Here is a 7,282-nt window from a genome sequence, read left to right as displayed (position 1 = left end):
GAGGGCTGTGAGACTTTGACCTGAGTGCAAAAATGGAGGCTCTAGACCCTTCCAGAGCTGAGATATCAAAATTCAAAATTTCGACCCGAAAAAAAACGACAGTGTTACCCCTTTCGTTTTTTTTCATTTTTGGGCAAAAAATTAAGTTTCTCCAATCTTCTCAAAACTCTGGATTCTGATAGAGGGCCACGAGACTTTGACCTGAGTGCAAAAATGGAGGCTCTAGACCCTTCCAGAGCTGAGATATCAAAATTCAAAATTTCAACCCGAAAAAAAAACGACAGTGTTACCCCTTTCGTTTTTTTTCATTTTTGGGCAAAAAAATTAAGTTTCTCCAATCTTCTCAAAACTCTGGATTCTGATAGAGGGCCGCGAGACTTTGACCTGAGTGCAAAAATGGAGGCTCTAGACCCTTCCAGAGCTGAGATATCAAAATTCAAAATTTCGACCCGAAAAAAAAACGACAGTGTTACCCCTTTCGTTTTTTTTCATTTTTGGGCAAATAATTAAGTTTCTCCAATCTTCTCAAAACTCTGGATTATGATAGAGGGCTGTGAGACTTTGACCTGAGTGCAAAAATGGAGGCTCTAGACCCTTCCAGAGCTGAGATATCAAAATTCAAAATTTTGACCCGAAAAAAAACGACAGTGTTACCCCTTTTGTTTTTTTTCATTTTTGGGCAAAAAATTAAGTTTCTCCAATCTTCTCAAAACTCTGGATTATGATAGAGGGCTACGAGACTTTGACCTGAGTGCAAAAATGGAGGCTCTAAACCCTTCCAAAGCTGAGATATCAAAATTCAAAATTTTGACCCAAAAAAAAAACGACAGTGTTACCCCTTTCGTTTTTTTCATTTTTGGGCAAAAAATTAAGTTTCTCCAATCTTCTCAAAACTCTGGATTATGATAGAGGGTTGTGAGACTTTGACCTGAGTGCAAAAATGGAGGCTCTAGACCCTTCCAGAGCTGAGATATCAAAATTCAAAATTTTGACCCGAAAAAAAAAACGACAGTGTTACCCCTTTCGTTTTTTTTCATTTTTGGGCAAAAAATTAAGTTTCTCCAATCTTCTCAAAACTCTGGATTATGATAGAGGGCTACAAGACTTTGACCTGAGTGCAAAAATGGAGGCTCTAGACCCTTCCAGAGCTGAGATATCAAAATTCAAAATTTCGACCCGAAAAAAAAACGACAGTGTTACCCCTTTCGTTTTTTTCATTTTTGGGCAAAAAATTAAGTTTCTCCAATCTTCTCAAAACTCTGGATTATGATAGAGGGCTGTGAGACTTTGACCTGAGTGCAAAAATGGAGGCTCTAGACCCTTCCAGAGCTGAGATATCAAAATTCAAAATTTCGACCCGAAAAAAAAAACGACAGTGTTACCCCTTTCGTTTTTTTTTTCGTTTTTGGGCGAAAAATTAAGTTTCTCCAATCTTCTCAAAACTCTGGATCATGATAGAGGGCCACGAGACTTTGACCTGAGTGCAAAAATGGAGGCTCTAGACCCTTCCAGAGCTGAGATATCAAAATTTCGACCCGAAAAAAAACGACAGTGTTACCCCTTTCGTTTTTTTTCATTTTCGGGCAAAAAATTAAGTTTCTCCAATCTTCTCAAAACTCTGGATTATGATAGAGGGCTGTGAGACTTTGACCTGAGTGCAAAAATGGAGGCTCTAGACCCTTCCAGAGCTGAGATATCAAAATTCAAAATTTTGACCCGAAAAAAAAAACGACAGTGTTACCCCTTTCGTTTTTTTTTTCGTTTTTGGGCGAAAAATTAAGTTTCTCCAATCTTCTCAAAACTCTGGATTATGATAGAGGGCTGTGAGACTTTGACCTGAGTGCAAAAATGGAGGCTCTAGACCCTTCCAGAGCTGAGATATCAAAATTCAAAATTTTGACCCGAAAAAAAAAGACAGTGTTACCCCTTTCGTTTTGTTTTTCATTTTCGGGCAAAAAATTAAGTTTCTCCAATCTTCTCAAAACTCTGGATTCTGATAGAGGGCTGTGAGACTTTGACCTGAGTGCAAAAATGGAGGCTCTAGACCCTTCCAGAGCTGAGATATCAAAATTCAAAATTTCGACCCGAAAAAAAAACGACAGTGTTACCCCTTTCGTTTTTTTTTTCATTTTTGGGCAAAAAATTAAGTTTCTCCAATCTTCTCAAAACTCTGGATTATGATAGAGGGCCGTGAGACTTTGACCTGAGTGCAAAAATGGAGGCTCTAGACCCTTCCAGAGCTGAGATATCAAAATTCAAAATTTCGACCCGAAAAAAAAACGACAGTGTTACCCCTTTCGTTTTTTTTCATTTTTGGGCAAAAAATTAAGTTTCTCCAATCTTCTCAAAACTCTGCATTCTGATAGAGGGCCACGAGACTTTGACCTGAGTGCAAAAATGGAGGCTCTAGACCCTTCCAGAGCTGAGATATCAAAATTCAAAATTTCGACCCGAAAAAAAAAACGACAGTGTTATTTTTTCATTTTTGGGCAAAAAATTAAGTTTCTCCAATCTTCTCAAAACTCTGGATTCTGATAGAGGGCCACAAGACTTTGACCTGAGTGCAAAAATGGAGGCTCTAGACCCTTCCAGAGCTGAGATATCAAAATTCAAAATTTTGACCCGAAAAAAAAACGACAGTGTTACCCCTTTCGTTTTTTTTTTCATTTTTGGGCAAAAAATTAAGTTTCTCCAATCTTCTCAAAACTCTGGATTATGATAGAGGGCCGTGAGACTTTGACCTGAGTGCAAAAATGGAGGCTCTAGACCCTTCCAGAGCTGAGATATCAAAATTCAAAATTTCGACCCGAAAAAAAAACGACAGTGTTACCCCTTTCGTTTTTTTTCATTTTTGGGCAAAAAATTAAGTTTCTCCAATCTTCTCAAAACTCTGGATTATGATAGAGGGCCGCGAGACTTTGACCTGAGTGCAAAAATGGAGGCTCTAGACCCTTCCAGAGCTGAGATATCAAAATTCAAAATTTCGATCCGAAAAAAAAACGACAGTGTTACCCCTTTCGTTTTTTTTCATTTTTGGGCAAAAAATTAAGTTTCTCCAATCTTCTCAAAACTCTGGATTCTGATAGAGGGCCACGAGACTTTGACCTGAGTGCAAAAATGGAGGCTCTAGACCCTTCCAGAGCTGAGATATCAAAATTCAAAATTTCGACCCGAAAAAAAAAACGACAGTGTTATTTTTTCATTTTTGGGCAAAAAATTAAGTTTCTCCAATCTTCTCAAAACTCTGGATTCTGATAGAGGGCCACAAGACTTTGACCTGAGTGCAAAAATGGAGGCTCTAGACCCTTCCAGAGCTGAGATATCAAAATTCAAAATTTTGACCCGAAAAAAAAAACGACAGTGTTACCCCTTTCGTTTTTTTTTTTCATTTTTGGGCAAAAAATTAAGTTTCTCCAATCTTCTCAAAACTCTGGATTATGATAGAGGGCTGTGAGACTTTGACCTGAGTGCAAAAATGGAGGCTCTAGACCCTTCCAGAGCTGAGATATCAAAATTCAAAATTTTGACTCGAAAAAAAAACGACAGTGTTACCCCTTTCGTTTTTTTTCATTTTTGGGCAAAAAATTAAGTTTCTCCAATCTTCTCAAAACTCTGGATTATGATAGAGGGCTACGAGACTTTGACCTGAGTGCAAAAATGGAGGCTCTAGACCCTTCCAGAGCTGAGATATCAAAATTCAAAATTTTGACCCGAAAAAAAAACGACAGTGTTACCCCTTTCGTTTTTTTTTTCATTTTTGGGCAAAAAATTAAGTTTCTCCAATCTTCTCAAAACTCTGGATTATGATAGAGGGCTGTGAGACTTTGACCTGAGTGCAAAAATGGAGGCTCTAGACCCTTCCAGAGCTGAGATATCAAAATTCAAAATTTCGACCCGAAAAAAAAACGACAGTGTTACCCTTTTCGTTTTTTTTTCATTTTTGGGCAAAAAATTAAGTTTCTCCAATCTTCTCAAAACTCTGGATTATGATAGAGGGCTATGAGACTTTGACCTGAGTGCAAAAATGGAGGCTCTAGACCCTTCCAGAGCTGAGATATCAAAATTCAAAATTTCGACCCGAAAAAAAAAACGACAGTGTTACCCCTTTGGTTTTTTTTTCATTTTTGGGCAAAAAATTAAGTTTCTCCAATCTTCTCAAAACTCTGGATTATGATAGAGGGCTGTGAGACTTTGACCTGAGTGCAAAAATGGAGGCTCTAGACCCTTCCAGAGCTGAGATATCAAAATTCAAAATTTCGACCCGAAAAAAAAACGACAGTGTTACCCCTTTCGTTTTTTTTCATTTTTGGGCAAAAAATTAAGTTTCTCCAATCTTCTCAAAACTCTGGATTCTGATAGAGGGCCACGAGACTTTGACCTGAGTGCAAAAATGGAGGCTCTAGACCCTTCCAGAGCTGAGATATCAAAATTCAAAATTTCAACCCGAAAAAAAAACGACAGTGTTACCCCTTTCGTTTTTTTTCATTTTTGGGCAAAAAAATTAAGTTTCTCCAATCTTCTCAAAACTCTGGATTCTGATAGAGGGCCGCGAGACTTTGACCTGAGTGCAAAAATGGAGGCTCTAGACCCTTCCAGAGCTGAGATATCAAAATTCAAAATTTTGACCCGAAAAAAAAACGACAGTGTTACCCCTTTCGTTTTTTTTCATTTTTGGGCAAATAATTAAGTTTCTCCAATCTTCTCAAAACTCTGGATTATGATAGAGGGCTGTGAGACTTTGACCTGAGTGCAAAAATGGAGGCTCTAGACCCTTCCAGAGCTGAGATATCAAAATTCAAAATTTTGACCCGAAAAAAAACGACAGTGTTACCCCTTTTGTTTTTTTTCATTTTTGGGCAAAAAATTAAGTTTCTCCAATCTTCTCAAAACTCTGGATTATGATAGAGGGCTACGAGACTTTGACCTGAGTGCAAAAATGGAGGCTCTAGACCCTTCCAAAGCTGAGATATCAAAATTCAAAATTTTGACCCAAAAAAAAAACGACAGTGTTACCCCTTTCGTTTTTTTCATTTTTGGGCAAAAAATTAAGTTTCTCCAATCTTCTCAAAACTCTGGATTATGATAGAGGGTTGTGAGACTTTGACCTGAGTGCAAAAATGGAGGCTCTAGACCCTTCCAGAGCTGAGATATCAAAATTCAAAATTTTGACCCGAAAAAAAAAACGACAGTGTTACCCCTTTCGTTTTTTTTCATTTTTGGGCAAAAAATTAAGTTTCTCCAATCTTCTCAAAACTCTGGATTATGATAGAGGGCTACAAGACTTTGACCTGAGTGCAAAAATGGAGGCTCTAGACCCTTCCAGAGCTGAGATATCAAAATTCAAAATTTCGACCCGAAAAAAAAACGACAGTGTTACCCCTTTCGTTTTTTTCATTTTTGGGCAAAAAATTAAGTTTCTCCAATCTTCTCAAAACTCTGGATTATGATAGAGGGCTGTGAGACTTTGACCTGAGTGCAAAAATGGAGGCTCTAGACCCTTCCAGAGCTGAGATATCAAAATTCAAAATTTCGACCCGAAAAAAAAACGACAGTGTTACCCCTTTCGTTTTTTTTTCGTTTTTGGGCGAAAAATTAAGTTTCTCCAATCTTCTCAAAACTCTGGATCATGATAGAGGGCCACGAGACTTTGACCTGAGTGCAAAAATGGAGGCTCTAGACCCTTCCAGAGCTGAGATATCAAAATTTCGACCCGAAAAAAAACGACAGTGTTACCCCTTTCGTTTTTTTTCATTTTCGGGCAAAAAATTAAGTTTCTCCAATCTTCTCAAAACTCTGGATTATGATAGAGGGCTGTGAGACTTTGACCTGAGTGCAAAAATGGAGGCTCTAGACCCTTCCAGAGCTGAGATATCAAAATTCAAAATTTTGACCCGAAAAAAAAAACGACAGTGTTACCCCTTTCGTTTTTTTTTTTCGTTTTTGGGCGAAAAATTAAGTTTCTCCAATCTTCTCAAAACTCTGGATTATGATAGAGGGCTGTGAGACTTTGACCTGAGTGCAAAAATGGAGGCTCTAGACCCTTCCAGAGCTGAGATATCAAAATTCAAAATTTTGACCCGAAAAAAAAAAGACAGTGTTACCCCTTTCGTTTTGTTTTTCATTTTCGGGCAAAAAATTAAGTTTCTCCAATCTTCTCAAAACTCTGGATTCTGATAGAGGGCTGTGAGACTTTGACCTGAGTGCAAAAATGGAGGCTCTAGACCCTTCCAGAGCTGAGATATCAAAATTCAAAATTTCGACCCGAAAAAAAAAAACGACAGTGTTACCCCTTTCGTTTTTTTTTCATTTTTGGGCAAAAAATTAAGTTTCTCCAATCTTCTCAAAACTCTGCATTCTGATAGAGGGCCACGAGACTTTGACCTGAGTGCAAAAATGGAGGCTCTAGACCCTTCCAGAGCTGAGATATCAAAATTCAAAATTTTGACCCGAAAAAAAAACGACAGTGTTACCCCTTTCGTTTTTTTTTTCATTTTTGGGCAAAAAATTAAGTTTCTCCAATCTTCTCAAAACTCTGGATTATGATAGAGGGCCGTGAGACTTTGACCTGAGTGCAAAAATGGAGGCTCTAGACCCTTCCAGAGCTGAGATATCAAAATTCAAAATTTCGACCCGAAAAAAAAACGACAGTGTTACCCCTTTCGTTTTTTTTCATTTTTGGGCAAAAAATTAAGTTTCTCCAATCTTCTCAAAACTCTGGATTATGATAGAGGGCCGCGAGACTTTGACCTGAGTGCAAAAATGGAGGCTCTAGACCCTTCCAGAGCTGAGATATCAAAATTCAAAATTTCGATCCGAAAAAAAAACGACAGTGTTACCCCTTTCGTTTTTTTTCATTTTTGGGCAAAAAATTAAGTTTCTCCAATCTTCTCAAAACTCTGGATTCTGATAGAGGGCCACGAGACTTTGACCTGAGTGCAAAAATGGAGGCTCTAGACCCTTCCAGAGCTGAGATATCAAAATTCAAAATTTCGACCCGAAAAAAAAAACGACAGTGTTATTTTTTCATTTTTGGGCAAAAAATTAAGTTTCTCCAATCTTCTCAAAACTCTGGATTCTGATAGAGGGCCACAAGACTTTGACCTGAGTGCAAAAATGGAGGCTCTAGACCCTTCCAGAGCTGAGATATCAAAATTCAAAATTTTGACCCGAAAAAAAAAACGACAGTGTTACCCCTTTCGTTTTTTTTCATTTTTAGGCAAAAAATTAAGTTTCTCCAATCTTCTCAAAACTCTGGATTATGATAGAGGGCCACGAGACTTTG

Source organism: Pimephales promelas, chromosome 16, assembly GCF_988280905.1.
Source record: "Pimephales promelas chromosome 16, fPimPro1.hap1.1, whole genome shotgun sequence".
In the NCBI taxonomy this organism is placed as follows: domain Eukaryota; kingdom Metazoa; phylum Chordata; class Actinopteri; order Cypriniformes; family Leuciscidae; genus Pimephales; species Pimephales promelas.
Note: the sequence above shows the minus strand (reverse complement) of the source record.